The following is a 17372-nucleotide window of genomic DNA, read 5'->3' as shown; positions in this document are numbered from 1 at the left end:
ATTTTTGGTTGCACTATCTAGGTTATTGTGTTAAAGTTTCCCCAAACATATCACTCGAGGATGAATGATCCTATGTGGGGTAATTTAATACCATAGGTGTTGGACTCTAAAAATTCAAAATTGTTTGAAAAACTACCAGTACTATGACTAAGGTAATGAGTTGTAAACACTCTTTATGTGTCGCTAGGTGAGACTCATGGTGTCACTAGTAATATTGATAAAGGATTTTTCCTTGACCATGAGTCAATGTTACAAGGTTTCAGGTCAGTTCACGAGTCAAAATAAGAGACTCTTGACCATAATAGTGAAGAGCCAAGATTCGATCCATCAGGTTAAGTCTATGTAAATCCTAGTGATTTGACATCACAAGTCATTATTTTGGTAGTAGCGACTGGGCCCAATTTTCCTGCACATTTCGTGGGGTTAATTTGGTGTTTTCCTCCCATAGAACTACTATCCCATGACTTAAAACACCTCAAATAGTCTCTTATCCATCAGTTAACAAAATTAAATACACTTCTCTACTCTTAAACTCCCAGAGTAAGATGAAACTAGGGTTTGTAAGGGATTCAAACAACGAAGTTCTTCTAAAATCTTTTATTTTTCAAGCATGTTTCTCATCCCTAACTTGATTATAAATAAATCCATATATTTAATCATTATTTATGTATATCAAATTGTTGGGTTTTAAGTTTGGGTTGAAGGTTTTGGGTTGTTTACTGTTGGAATTGTTTTCCCATGATTTGAATATATTATTCATGTTTGATAGCCATTTTGTTTGATTGAATGGGTGTAATTTAATGGGAATTTGGGATGAGGAACATGGGTTTTCCCAATTTGTTAGATTTTAGCTAATTAATGGAAATTACATTAACCCACCTTCATGAACTTCAGTTTTAAATAAGGAGCTTGCATAGTTTAACCCATTTTTAGAACTATTGTATTACATTAATGGACAAATGGATAAAGATGGTGTGAATGGCCGTGGTGGCCATGTTTTTGGATTTTAAAAAGGAATATTTGGAGAAAGATTGGTTAGTTAGATGGGAATTGCATGATAAGATTAGCTTGTAAGCATTATTGGTATGACAATACAAAGTGGTAAATGCCTTAGGAAATGACTCCTAGGTTATCTATTAGGATTATGTGTAAATGTTTTAATTTGGGATCAAAGGGGGTTGTATAACTCATTGTAAAGGTGGATTTCACAAGGGGACCAATACTGGAAACCATGTTTGTCGGCATAGGGGTCTATATTACCGTGTGCTTGGTTCACACTTTATATTTTTGGGATGGCTGGAGCTTTGGTGTCTCTAGCCCTCCTTCGAATTTCCATAATTTATGTGCTAACATGTGTTGGGTCCCTTTTATCTTGGGGTGTTGAACACATTTAGCTCGTGGGTTTCCTTAAGAATGATAGAGATACAACGTCTAGGTTAATAATTTTAAACTCTCATGTTTATGAACCTTTACGCTATACCGGAATCATATAGATGTATGGATGAATGTATGTATGTAGTTTTACTGATTTTGGACATGGAATTATTTTATCACTTTCCCTTAGTTACAAGCCAGTGCTTATCCCACTGACCGTCGTGCATTTTTTCATGATGTAGGGTTCTAGGTTTATTTTGTTACTCCTTTCCAGTGTTAGGTAGTGTGGATATCCGTTGAGTTTTTTTGAAGTTGTGAGCCTCCATCATCCAAAATGCTTTACTATTTCATTATTTTTTTTCATATTTTGGAAATTATTAGTTACTTTATCGTCATTATCAGGGCATGTCCTTACCTTGTTTGATATCTTGATTTTGGAGGCCTTTGTGGACAAGTGTGGGTTGGTTGTTTTTGTCTGACTCTTTGTTTTTATTTCAGTTACCTATTCTTCTTATTATCATGTATGGTTGGTATTCTATTATTTAATATATTGTGATCATGGGGTAAGGCTAAGGTGGTGGACTCTGTCACATGGTAGTCTTGAGATACCCGTCATGACAAGGCCCTATATTGGGTCGTGACAACTTCTAATCCCTAAATCAATTTTTAGGGAAATTATACCTCCAACTAGGCTAGGGTAGATAATATCATGTAGAGATGATAAATAATCCATAATTAGTCCTCAAATATCAGTTCTTTCTAAAATGTGATCCACTAAGTCAACTCCACCTAAAATGTGAACAAATAGGTCAATTTCACCCAAATACGATTCCAACATAGACTAAATAGTCTAAACAAGACTAATCATAGAAATCATTCTTTCATGACCTAAATCCCAACCCATATCTTGAGTAATATCATAATTATACCATGAATTAGCTCAATCTATGAAGAAGATAAACCTAGCCAACCTGGACACCATATAAAAGCCTGAAAAATCTGCTATATCACCAATTTACCCTTATGAGAAGCTTCTACATAGGGACACAATATCAAAATCAGAATCTACTTATAAAAATTAGAAAAATGATACCCATATTGAACAAAATAGTTTCATCTACATAATTATTTAAAAATATCATATGTAGCTCGTATACAAAATCACATTTAGAAAAACAACACAACGTCCCTCTATGGTCAAGGAACATTTACCCATAAAATGGGTAAAAATTTTGAGCTCGGATGGTTCTACAATCAAGCCACTATACATTTATGAATTTTAGAAAAATACGGAGAATTAAACCAAGAAATTGATGGAAGCTTACCACAAATTCAAAGAAGAAATGCTTATATTAATAAGCTCTAAGATCAACCACAAATGATTCTCACAAGTTTTTCCACTTATTAGTGTTTAATAATATTGGAATTGATGAAACATAGAGAAATTAGGCTAAGTGGGGTTTTTATACTCTAATCACGTATGCAGATAACTTTTAAGTGAACATTTTCTACTAAACAGTCATTGCTAAAGTGACCTTGTGTAGCTTAACCGACAATTGAGTTTGCAGGTGTACTATTTAAGTAGCCCTTTTCCGCTATAGTGATTATTTCTTAAGCAGACCTTCTTTAGGATTATCCAGTCGCTTAAGAGATGACCCAGCTGCTTTAGTGAACCCTTTGCTTAAGCTGCCCAAAAGGGTGCTTAAATGGTGCACCAGTACTAACTGAGACATCGAATTTTTCAAGTCTCTGCCAACCCATTGGGATTAATCTTGGATCCAGTATACGCAAATGGACTATGCTAACCTATCAAACATGATGTTTTAGACTCAATGGTGCTGTCAAAAATAGGTCCCATACCCATATTCGGTTTTTCTTAACTTTCCCTGATTGCCCGAAATGTGTTTAGAAGCCTCAGAACCAAAACCAAGGATCCACCTAGCCTAATATCGATGTTTCGGAGTTGTTGGAACTATCGAAATTTGCATAAGAGTACATTTGACTTATGTTTCTGCTTGCTATCAAATTTAAAGAAACAATGATTTCAAAAGAGAGAATTAAAATTAAATACCAAATAGACCGCCCTATAACCGAACTGTCCGTTCCAACAATATTATACATGACTTAGGGCTGTGATAGGAAAGCTTTAAATGGAAAAAGTTAGTGAAAATAAAGAAAATGATCTGGATGGTCATTACACCAACCTAATTGCATTCTAGATATGACAATGACAACTTTGTTCTTCTAATTAGGGTGTAATTTTTGCATACAAAATTTTTTGCCATTAACTGGGAATACAGTTATCAGATAAGTCTAGTCTGTTTAATTAACTATTAGTCTTATTTCAATATTTTACTTTGTCTATTGTTTCAACCATGTATGGGGTACTAGTTAGTGTATCACAAATACACTTAGTGGGTGTGAATCGATGTTATCTTGCAATCTTGAAGATGAGAACACTCTATGATGAGTGATAAATACATAAGAACATGAAACGATAAGGTTGTATTAACTTTTTGTTTATCAGGCACATCAACATAACCAAGAGGCATCTAGGAATGTGGGCAATGATGTTTTAGGTGATGATATTAATGTGTAACCTGTTGATAATATTTCCTCAACCTATCCATATCAACGACTAAGTTTAAGAGGACAAGAAAAATATGCTATGAATTTTTATATTAATGATAAGACATTGTTGATTCTGATGGTGCTGGTGCCAGTAAGGCCATCATCCATACCCTACTTGCTCCTAGAGAAAAGTTTCAACTTTTTACCACTATTAGGTAACTATTGAAGCTAGAGGATTCACTTTTAGGTGTTGTTGGTAATAACATGAATTGACATTTCATGAACATTGTGGGGATTTGGATTATTGCAAGGAGTTAGATAGAATGACATATAATAGTAGTTGTTCGCAGTATCTACACAAGGGGACGCAACCGTATGGTTCATCGAACGTCAATCTAATCCAATTAGATACTAGAATTATTTTAAAGAAGCTTTCCTGGAATAATTTATTCCACCTATATTATGTTATAGTTAAGGGATGAGATCAGTAATTTAAAGTTGTTTAGTAAAGCATTATATGAAGCATGCATGTTTTTTAAAAGAAATTGACACATTGAACCAACCATAAGCTGATAGATTATAACCTAATAGTAACAAAAATGATTGTTGATACTATCACTTGGAAGCCTTCATGTCCCTAACTTATGTAGATATGATGGTAATCTTTGACAAGTTTAAAAATACCAATAGAGCTTGTATTATTAAAGATTTTAAGAATTGTAGCTTGTATATATAATATGGGTATGTCTGTAGAACATTTTCAAATAAAAAAATTACTATAACATGGCATAAATAAGGATATTATGAACTCGATATTAAAAAATTATTGATAGAATGCACTAAAAACATGAATCGTTTAGGTTCTCAAAGTAAAGTTGTGGAATCAAATTTTGAAGATGAGACAATCTACCTAAATGATTAGATAGGTGTTTTTCGAGTAACACTAAAGGAAACAAAGGTTTAATTTATCAAAAATATAGTTATTATGAAAAGGTTTGTTATAAGTATAGGGATCAATGCCAAGATCATGAATAATAGAAGTGGTATATATATGACACTTAAAAGTTGGGATAGGGCCTATAATGACTTAAAAGGCATGGAGATGGAAGATATGCTGGCTAAATTACTACAAAGGATCAAATCAATAAAATATAATATATATTATAATCACACTCCAATTCCATCAAACAGTTGGAGTTTTAAATGGTTCGAATGTCACATCTTTCAAAGAGAAAAAACATGGGACATTTTCTAGCAACATTATAAAAAAATTTGGAAATTATGGAAATGAATGGGTATCACCACTAGAAGTAGAATGATGTTTCCCTTATTTAGTACCCATTGATGATAAGAAGAGGATGAGCCATTTTTGATTTACGAGTTCCAGTTGATGATGCTATTAGGTAAAAAGTTTTGGATGGTTCTAACAAGAATATGGTTTTTGGTTGTGATTTTGTAATTGAGTCTAAGAAAACAACAGGTGATCATGTTGTTGTTCTTGATAAAAATAGAAGAATAAGGCTTTCAAACTTTTGTCTTAAATTCCTAGACCTCCACCTCCATTTCCATGTAAATGTAAGACAGTTTGCTCCAAAATTAATTTTTACTCTAAAGCAACTTTTAGTAAATATTCCCTTAGTAAAGGTATTGGAAAAAATGTACGTTTGTTTCAAGTATATAAAGGACTTGGTCACTAAAGGACATGAACCATTACATAACATACACCTTCGTGTAATTGGTTTTCATACTTTGGTTCAAAAGAAGCAAGATCCATATGCCTTTATCATTCCTTTCACTGTTTTAACCTTTAATTTTTCTAAGGCTCTATATGTCCTTAGTTAAAGCATAAATTGTGTATATTTTGTGATCGATATATCATAAGGATATGGAACCCCCAAACATACAGTAATACAATAATTAATGAATGACTGTTTGGTCAAGAGGCATTTGGGGATCATATATGATATTATAATAAAAGTGGTGAGTTTCATAATCCTTATTGATTTATTGACCCTATATTCCAAAGTAGATTACAAAGTTACCATAAAATTTGAAAGACCTTTCTTAGAAACTAGAAGAGTATTCCAATCCATGAAAAAACCAAGAGAAGTGAATATTATTTTGGTGATTAATATTCTTGTTGAGGAACAAATGGAGGTGCTCTTTAAATAAAGGTTTGAAGATTAAACCTCAACTGTATTGGTAATAACCATTAATGGTTATGAAATCGAATATTACAATGACATTATAAATGCAGTGCTAGGATTGCTCGATATTTCTATACACTAAAGATGTTAGATTTGGATTTAACAAATAGGCCTACTCATCTAGATAAGGCATCGATTGATGAACAACCAACATTAGAAATAAAGGTTATACCTGGCCACCTACACTGTTCATTCATATGAGAAAATAGTACACATCCTAGTAGTGTAGTATCTAATTTGGTTTAGTGGAATATTGTGCCACTTGTGTTAGAGCTTAAATATTGCAAAAAGGGAAATAGGGTGTACCATTAAGGATACAATTGGGATTCAATAATGATCTAAGACTACCCCCAAGATGAAACATGGTTCATAGAGTCATGAGAGACTTTGACCTAACCCAAGACCTCTCGTAACACTAACAATACTTTATAAAATAGAATAACAATTTACGTAAGCTAATGTCTGGTTGATATATGAAATTGAAAACCTAATATAAATGTTAAAACAAAATGGTAATCACTAGACATAGCATAAAGCTTAATCCCTTTTATTTGTTTGAAACCATATTCTTGGAAGAGTTATTGAGACAAGCCCCCATCTAATTCTAATAGTATGAAACATGAATGAAATAAAATGAAATATTGATACTAGTCCTCGAATGTTGAAGATTCACGAAAGTACTATTGTGGATGTGGTAGAAGATTGTACAAGACACGATCTGAATACTAAGCATTAGAACCTATATTATGAGATAGTATAGTGCAAAGATTGTATGTGATTAGTACTTTGAATTTACTAACTATGTGAGATAGAAAATATTTTATATTGGCTAAAAATGATGCATTTATCATGGTAAACTGATGCAAGAACAATTAATAAATAGGTAAAGTATGATAAACTAATTAACTAAATACAAGGTCATAAAAGTATTATAATCTAAACTACAAATTGTGGACTATGGCAGCTACTACTAAATGACATTCCATAATCTATGCTAACCAGGGTCGAACCTGTAGCCCAAGCAGAAGGGTGTTCAGTTCCTTACCAAGGAAACAATTATTGATTGATATAGATCTATTAAAATAATGTTCTAAAAGAAAAAAGTATTAATCCTAATCTGATGGGTGAACCTTTATAACCTACGATGGTGTCATAGTCATGATTCTAAAGGACTTATGTAAAAGGTCACAATCCAACTAATGGGTGAGCCTTTATCCCTGTATCCACTCGGTGCTATGTATTACCCCAAACTAAATGACACTGATAACTACAATACTCAATGACAATAATAATTTAAAGACTGGAAATAATTTCATAATCTAAAAGCAATCAAAAACATATAAGTTTTAGGATTCAACACTTATATATATGTATGAAATCTTAGGTCATCATGCGTTCATAACCCACCATCTCTGAAGAGTGAAGCTATCATGCCAATTTTAAAAAATAAGTGAATTTAAGGAATTAAATAACTCAAGTACAAAAATCATGTATTTCACAATGTAATTATATTTTGTTATTGGAACATGTAGTAGTATTGAAATTCATGTTAAAAGATGGGTATAAAACTCAATGAGATTAAGGAACTAAAATATCAAGGACTTCACAATATTCATAACCCCTAAGATTTAAGGAAGGGATTAAACTTATGAATTATGTTAACCATGGGCCTCAAAGGGTGAAAGGCGACCAACACATAAAATACCATATGCATGGTGATGAAAACCCTATAGAAACTGAAATTTGTAACTAATGTTGAATACCCCTATTTTTGCCTCAGTTAAAGAAGATTTCCTCTTTTTTTGTGTAAAAGCTAAGTGTCAATTTTTTGTCTAAGAAATGAGTGATTAGGGCAATATTTCCATAATATTATGGCTTGAAATATCTTTAAAATGTAGTTTTGATGTTAAAAGTGTGGGAAAAAACCATATTCCCTTTTAAATTTATAACTGAAAGGTTGTAAAGGACAGTTGAGACCTTTCCACTATCGTGGAACCCACATACAATTATTGTTGTTGTTCATGGTTGGGAGATGGACATGACTAATCTAACCCAATCAAATGATTCTTGGTATAATTGCAGAAACCATACATGACAGTACCATGATTTGTATATTGTAGGTTCCAACCGGATCAACTTTAGATGACAAGAATATACGTCGGATCGTAGTTTCTATTGACAGTCGTGGTTCTCCCTCATTTTTTGAAGGTATACTTGTAAACTTTCATATATTTGGGATTTTTTAAATTAGAATTGTGTTTTTTATGATTGTACAATTTATACACTATCATACCTATACTCTTTGGTTCTTACTGGTGGATAGTGCGTCACTAAAATGGAGATAACTCTTAACTTCAATATTGGATTAAGGAGAAACTAGATGAGTTGGAATGTTAACTAAAATACATGTCATTTTATTGTTCTTGAAAGAAAAATATATCATAATTTATGGGTTTCTATCATATAAGGAGATTCTTCATAAGAAATTGATTGATAAGAAAGGTTTTGACTTGGCCATGATCTAGGAGTTAGTTGTGTCCTTAATAAAAGTCTAAATCTCTTCAAAGACAACAAAAACACACTATTTGATTTTTCTTGTACTTAAGCATGGTTCTAATATTAGCTTGGACTCTAGGGGTGTTACAATATCTCCCTCTCGGGGTCATTTGTCTCATAGTGAAAATTAACCAAGCATAAGTATTAGGGAAAGAGTTTCATCCCAACCATAATGTTATAATAGGTGAATACTAACATGATGACATCTATAACTTAAGATATAGAATGAACTAAGTTCATGAAGGCATGTTATGACCTGGTGGTATGAGATGAAAAAAAGTAATTTATTAATGGCAAACTATTCTACTTTATGACTTGGCCGCATGAGATTGAATGAATGAATTAATTACGAATAAGCTATTAACTCAAATTAGAACATAGTTTTAAGAGAAGAGATGGGGGGTAATTGGTCATCAAATCTTCCTTTGGGTACTTCCCCATCATATCTGCTTCTTTTTTCTAAGTAGCTCCCTCAAATAATTAATTTGTCCATAGAATATTTGCCAAAGCAACATCCTTATTTCTAAGCTCTTGAACTTGGTGGTCAAGGGTTTCAACTAGGACCTTTTAATAAGAGAAACTATATTTCACACCTATACTATATAATATCATGATCAATGAAGAATAAACAATGCATTTCTTTAACACGGACACATAGAAAATCAAATGCAAGGATGCTAAGTCTACAGGTAAATCAAATTCATAGTCTATATTGTCAAAATAACCCAAAATCTTATAAGGAATACCATAGCGGGGACTGATATTTTCTTTCGTAAAATATATCATCACCCCTTTTATGGTTAAAAACTTCATGTAGACAAGATCACTAATAGAAAACTGATGTTTCCTTGTCATCATATTTGCATAGGATTTCTAATAACTCTGAGCAATTTTCACCCTTTTTTAATTAACTAAACTTTATCCATAGCCTCATGAAATAAATTTGAGGTTCAAAAACATCAAAGCAACCAATTAGAGATCTACTACACCTCCTACGATAAGTTCTTGAAATAGGGTTATCTTAAGACTAAAGTAGTGGTTTTTATTTTAAGTCGACTCAATTAAAGGAAACTGATCATCTCAACTACCCTTTAAATCAATCACCCTCACGCTTAACATATCCTTATGGTCAAAATTGTCATGTCTACCTGACCATCATTCGAAAGGTGAAAATTTTCACTGGGATGGTCTTGGGTAACAAGACTCTTTTGAAAAATCTTCCAAAACCAAGATGTAAAATGTATACCTCTAATTGAAATGATACTCAGAGGGACACTATAAAATTTCACCAACTCCCTAAGGTAGAACCTGTCATAATCCTCAATTGAATCAAAAGTGTTAACTTGTAAGAAAGGGGTTGAATTTTTCATTCGATCCATTATTAACAAAAAATAATCATTTTTTCAATGAGTACGACTCAACCCTATAATAAAGTTTAAATTCACCACTTCCCATTTCCATGTGGTAATTCTAACATCCTAAAGCATACCACCGGTCTTTTGTGCTAACACTTAGTTTTCTGTTAATTTTTATACTTTGCCATAAATTTAGAAATATTTATTTTCTTTCCCTTCCACCAATAGACTTCTCGTAAATAACGGTACATCTTAGTGGCTCCTAGGTAAATACAATAATGATAACCATGATATCTTATAAGCATCTGTTGTCTCAAATTATCTACTTTGGAACACATAGTCTACCTTGACATCAAATAATATCATCCACCCCTTGGGAGAAAACCTAAACATTCTAACTTTGATCCACATTATTCAACCTGAGAAAAAAAGAATCATTATCTTCCGTTTCTTTAATCTCTTCTATCAAAGAGGATACTAAACTATAATAAATAAAGATATTACCTTCACCTGAATTGAAAAACTAAAATCTTAATCAAGAAATCTATTGAACCTCACAAACTAACTCTTTTTTGTTATCTTATTTATGAGCAACACTTCCCATAGACAACCTACTAAGAGATTCAGCCACCACATTGCCTTTTCTCCAATGTTATAAAAACTTATATCATAATCCTTCAACAACTCTAGTTGTATTCTATAATTAAAATTTAGATCTATCTAAATAAAAACTACTAAAGGCTTTTGTGATTATTGAATACATTAACATAAAACCTATAGAGGTAATGGCTTTAAATATTTAAGGCAAAGACAATTATTATGAACTTAAAATTAGGGGTCGAGTAGTTCATATCATGAGGCTTGAGTTGTCTAGATGAATATGATATAACCTTGCCCCAATATAGCAACACACAAATAAGTCCAACATTAGAAGTATCATAAAAAACCATAATGCTATCCGAAACATTGGGTAGTGTCAAAACTAGATCATCAGCGAGTCGAGTATTCAACTCCTAAAACTCTTTTTTATGAATTGGACTATAAAAGTTTGAGTTTATTCTAAGGCAATATGTCCATGGTATAAGGCATATAGGAAAATCCTTCAGCAAACAATATGTAGAAATCAGCTAATACCTCGAAACTTATGATATCTGATAGATAGAGAGTAGATAGATCTAGGTCAATTTCTAACTACTTTAGTGTTTTGAGGGTGAACATGAATGTCATTAACAAAATTGATATGATCAATGAAAAAAATAGATTTCAACTAGAATTCACACTGATTGAACTTAATGAATAGCTAACAATTTTTTTGAGTCTGCAGGAAAATCCTCAAATAGTATGAATGTTCATTCTCACTCTGAGAATGAATGAGGAGTTCATTTATGAAGACTATTAGTATCACAACTAGATTTTTTAGGTCATGATGGAACATACTATAACCCATCACATGGGTAGGTAAACCCATTGTACGGAACTATTAGCAAAAAACTACATAGAGAAATGATGGAATATGTAGGACTAATATAGTAAAAGAATGAAATGCATAAAATAGTCCAAAATTAGGTAGAATTAGTATAACGGATTCTAATGTAACAAAACATAAAAATTAATGTATAAAATGAGTATACTGATACAACCCATCTCTAAAAACAATATCAAGAATGGTCAAGTACATAAAAGAGAGAATACCAATACTCTGAATGCAAACAGTTCACCCTATGTCTTCGAATCATAGATGCTATGCATGATGCACAAACAATTATGAGAACCTTTACTATGATTTATTTACATAATTGGTTATGAACATAGAAATTTTTCCTTGAAAACCAATCTCCATACCCACTACGACTCATGGATACGAGCTTTATGCTGGGGTACGAGTGGTATGATCTTATCGTAAGCTGACTACTATTATTTAATGGGATAGTTTTGATAACTTAAATGGTCATGACTTAAGGGTATGATTCATAAGGCTTGGATATGAGTTATATTAGGGACTCGTATGGTGGGAATTATTTGATCCTTCTTGTAATTCATTCTTCCATGAATATAGATCATGGGTACCGATCATATGCTGAGGTTATGACTGGGTGGGACAGGTCGTATACTGGAAAGTGTATGATCCAAGGTTAAGGCTTAGGTATGACTTATGGGAACCAATTATCAGTAAAGGTACGACTCGTAAGAGGGTCAGTCATATCCCTATGACTAGTTTTTAAGAGACTTAAGTAGGGTTATTCTAGACATTTACCTACTTACCCTAATTATGACCCATGACTTGTAATACAATTAGGAGGTTATTTTCCCTATTATTCTATTTATTAACACGTAGAAACTATTCCTAAGCATTCAATAATTCTCTCAAGAGCATTTATCACAAGAGAGCTAGGGTTTCAATTTGGGGATTGCTTTAGGGCTTTCTTTGGTGATTTTCTTCCATATTTTTTCTCGGTTTAAGTTATTTGAATCTTCCCTACTTATTTCAAAAAACAGCATTAATTTTATGGTTGTTTTCATTGTTTTAATGCTGCATTAATTTTAGTTGTGAGCTTTCATCTATTTGGAAGGCTCTATTTAATTATATGGATACTTTTAGACATTTTTTATCATTTTGGACATTAGTTTTGGCCATGGTTTGGGGTATATCCCAATCAAATATTTGTATCCTTTTTGATAGAGGCTTTGTAGTACTTTTGGAGATTGGTATGAGCGAGATTGGTATTGGTGTCGGTCTTGGCATTAGAACAAGCTAGGAGGTTGGCATCATCAAAGATAATTTCTCTATTCCATCATATTACATTTTGGGATTGATTGTCATTATTTGTCTTGATATTCTCTTTTGTTTGGTATGGTATAGATGTTTAGGTTTTGTACGGTTAGACTCTATTACTTTGGTTACAATCGTGATCCTATCCCAGAGTATTGATGTTAACAATAACACTATCTTGTTATAAATTCAAAATTCAACACATATGAGGTGGTATAAGGTGGTTAGGTTGGGTTAAGGTGGTGGTCCCCTATCCCAGTTAGACTTGGGATGTCCATTACGTTTAGACGTTTGTGTCGTGATAGATTTGCAGGCTGCAAAAGTACAGTTTGAGCACCAAACATATGGTGCTCCGTAGGAAACTGTATATTGAACACCAAAGATAAAACAAATATACCTAGTATGAAAGAAAGAATTTAAATTACACTTAAATATCCAGCAAGGTGCATAATAAGACTAAGTAGACAATATGGATAACAAATCTAATCATACCCAAGAAACTAACAAAATAAAGGTAAAAAAACCATCAGGATAAGCCTTTCTATATTCACCATACTCTGTGACCCTATCAATATACTATACATCACCTGCCAATATATAAATAATGATAGAAAAAAGGATATATAATATTATACAAGGCCAAAGTACAGATTTATAACATGAATAAGCAAAGGAAGAAAGTGATACACGGTAATACCATCACTATATATATCTGGATAGTTATGCATATATACAAGGTGAACTCAAAAGTATATCCTAAGTAATCATACTACCTTCTCAAGGAAACCTATTTATACTACGAACTAGTGTTAATATATTCAGGGTTTCTAATTGTAATGACCCTTTTGATCATTTTTCATATTGCTGATTATTTTCACCATTATGGCTTCTCCATACTATCCCTAAATCATTTGTGACTTGGTGGGACTAACAATTTGGTTATCGGGCAGTTCATTTTATTTTTATACAAAATTTCCTATTAGAAAGTCTTCACTAGTACCAAATGACCACTACGAAAAAAGGTCAGTAAAATTATCTCTAATGTAAATTCTGAATGAACCATCAGAGCCAAAATATTGATTCTAATTTAGGTAGAACATTTGTTTTGGTCCCAATGCACCCGAACTCATTCTAACCTATTGGTCAAAAAGTGGCAAAAATGACAAGTATAGGTGTGCAGACCACATTTGATTTAACAAACTCTAATGGAAAATCTGACTTTACTAATGTGTCTAGAACATCTAATTTAGTAGGGTTACATAGTGCATTTGCAAAAATTAGAGTCCGAATGCGTTTCAAGGGTCAAAATTATGTTTTAACTTTGCTATTACAGGTGCATGGCAATCACGATGAGGATTATGGTGATCCCCCTAGAGTTATAGTGGTCTCTTTGATTGTTATATAAATATCTCCTTATGTGTAGGGGATATATTTAGACCCTGAGATGTGTTTGGGGAATTTTTTCCTTAATCTTTAAGACCTATAAACCCCAAAATAAGTGTGGTAACTAAAAATTGGTCGTTGTGGGTGACTTGGGAGCTTTATTATCATATATAATCTTGAATATCTTTGGATTAAAGATAATATTTTATCTCTTTGTTGATTAATTTCTTAGTTTTCACCCAAAAATTCCAATATATCTTAAGGCTTGATTTAAACACCAAAGTAGCTTTGTTTTCACGCATTTCTTGAGGGTTATGATTCTTTGTTCATGTATGAATGTTGGGTTGACCTCAAAAATATATTTTTTGTACGTGGGACAAACTTGGGGTTTTTGCTGTCATTTTTTGACCCAAAGCTCAATGGTGTAATATAGATATCGTTATACGCATATTGAGGAGTAGATTATGATTTTTATGGTGTGATGGCATTTAAGGTGTTGTGAAGTGAAGATAAGCCTATGCTAAATGATGTCAAGTTTTGTAGTTTAGTTTTGTGGTAGGATTCTTCCTAATCTTATTCAAAGATTATATGTGATATATATTGCGTATGAATTTGAATGATAAAATTTACTACGGGTAAAATGACATGGTATATAATATTGAATTGTTGAATTAGATCTAGGTTTTGACCTATAGGTTTAAATACTTAATACCCTTTTAGAGTTTTATTGCCTTCTCCGTAGAATTGACTAATCTGTAGCATAGATACGATATAATTCTTGGTTTAGTATATGGTTTAAATGTTGCAATCATGGTTTGTAAAATTAACCTTTGTTGGTCTAGTCTAGTGATCTTGAAACCATAATTTTTGTAGAGTTGATTTGAATGCCCATGCTTCTAGATAAAGTCCCTATCTTAGACTTGATTATGGATTACTTTACATCTAGAAGTTAAAATGGATACGTTAGCCTAGTTTGTGGCATGGTTATCCTAGTTATGGAAACTGAGGATTAAAAGTGGGATCATCCGTCCCACTAAAGTCAAGACTTGTGTTACCCATTGTGGACATAGTTGTGGATGTTATGACTAGTTGAGACTAGTGATCCATTAGAATAAGATTACCTCATGACTTTGTTAAATTGATATGATGTTCTGTGAAATTTTGATTTATGAGTATGGCTATTATATTCCTTATGGATGTCATATTGAGACTTTACAGATGTTATTTCGTCCAAGTTATGATCGTTGGGCCTTTAGAGATGATATGAATTTTAGATATGTTATTTCGAACATAGAGGTGCTATTTCCTCTTAGACTTGATATTTTTCCTATAGAGATGCTATTTCATCGTATAGTTGATATTTTTCCTATTGAGATGTTATCTCCTCTTAGACATGATATTTGGTCCATATAGATGCTATTTGTTCATAGACTTGATATTTGTCCCATGAAGATGCTATTTTCTCTTAGACTTGTTATTTGACCCATAAAAATTCTATTCCCTCCTGGAATTGATATTTTGACCATAGAGATGCTATTTTGTCTTAGACATGATACTTGGCCCATATAAAACCTATTTCCCTTTATATATGACAAATGGCATTTACAAACTATATTCCTTATAGTAATGATATATGACCTATATATGGGAGATGTTTATTGATATTATGCCTCCTAGATGTGTGATGCCTCCTATATATTATATGATTATAGATACGCTATGGCTTATAAATATAAATATCGATATGATTTTCGGATGTGTATATGGACCTAAGGATGTGTTTATAATGTTGTAATTATTATTTTCACATTATTTGGACAAAGGAAGTGTTATGATATTTGTGGGATATCTGGGAATTAATTATCCATATAAGAATATGGTTGTAGTTATGAATATGTATATAATTTTATACACCCATCTCTCCTGCATGGGATAGAGAAAGAGGTGGTATGGGGCTCATGACTTCATTGATTAGAATACTGGTGATGGCATGCATAGATTTGGTACATTTATGATTATTATATCAGTAATTAATGTTATTTTTAGGAAAAATACTATGTTATGATTGTTTTTCTTAATAAGGGTTAAAATCTACTTTTAACCTTTAAAAGTGGATTTCTCAACAATAATAATTCCCTAGCTTAATGTTTAAGTTAAAAAAGTATAAAAAAGGTTAATAATGATGTTTCAAAGACTTGATCCAGATAGATTTTGGTCCATGGTTTTACACTATTATTTTCTACGATTATGAGATATTCTGACCCTTTTAACAGTTTACAATGGTTTAGCCTTGAAAATTATTCCAGGTAATACATTTAATAACTTACACTCTTTTTAGCCATGGCTTGGCATCGTAGACCAATTATATATATACTAATTTGATAATGTGACATTGAATGCCCGTGTTTCTAGATGAAGTCCCTATCTTTGACTTGATCATGGATTACTTTACATCTAGAAGTTGAATAGATACCTTAGCCTAGTTTGCGTCATGGTTTGCCTAATTTTGGAAATTAAGGATTAGAAGTGAGATCATCCGACCCACTAAGGTCAATACTCATGTTACCCATTAAGGACATAGTTGTGGATGTTAGGCCTATTTTAGACTAGTGATCCTTAAGAATAAGATTCCCCGTGGCTTGTTATATTTATATAATGTTCCTCGAAATACTGATATATGAGTTATGGCTATTATATTCCTTATGGAAGTGATATTGAGCCTTTAGAGATGTTATATCCTCCTAGTTATGATAGTGGGCCTTTAGAGATGATATGACATTTAGATATGTCATTTGGAACATAGACGTGTTATTTCCTCTTAGACTTGATATTTTGCCTATAGAGATGTTATTTCATCTTATACTTGATATTTGTCCCATAGAGATGTTATTTCCTCTTAGAAATGATATTTGATCCATATAGATGCTATTTGTTGATAGACTTGATATTTGGCCCATAAAGATGATATTTCCTCTTAGAGTTCTTGTTTGTCCCATGAAGATGCTATTTCCTCTTGGAATTGATATTTGGACCTTAGAGATACTATTTCCCCTTAGATATGATACTTGTCCCATATAAATGCTATATCTTCTTAGATATGACAAATGGCATTTAGAGACTATATTCCTTATAGTCATGATATATTACCTATAGATG

This window comes from Capsicum annuum, chromosome 4, assembly GCF_002878395.1.
Source record: "Capsicum annuum cultivar UCD-10X-F1 chromosome 4, UCD10Xv1.1, whole genome shotgun sequence".
In the NCBI taxonomy this organism is placed as follows: Eukaryota; Viridiplantae; Streptophyta; class Magnoliopsida; order Solanales; family Solanaceae; genus Capsicum; species Capsicum annuum.
This window is presented reverse-complemented; position numbering follows the sequence as displayed.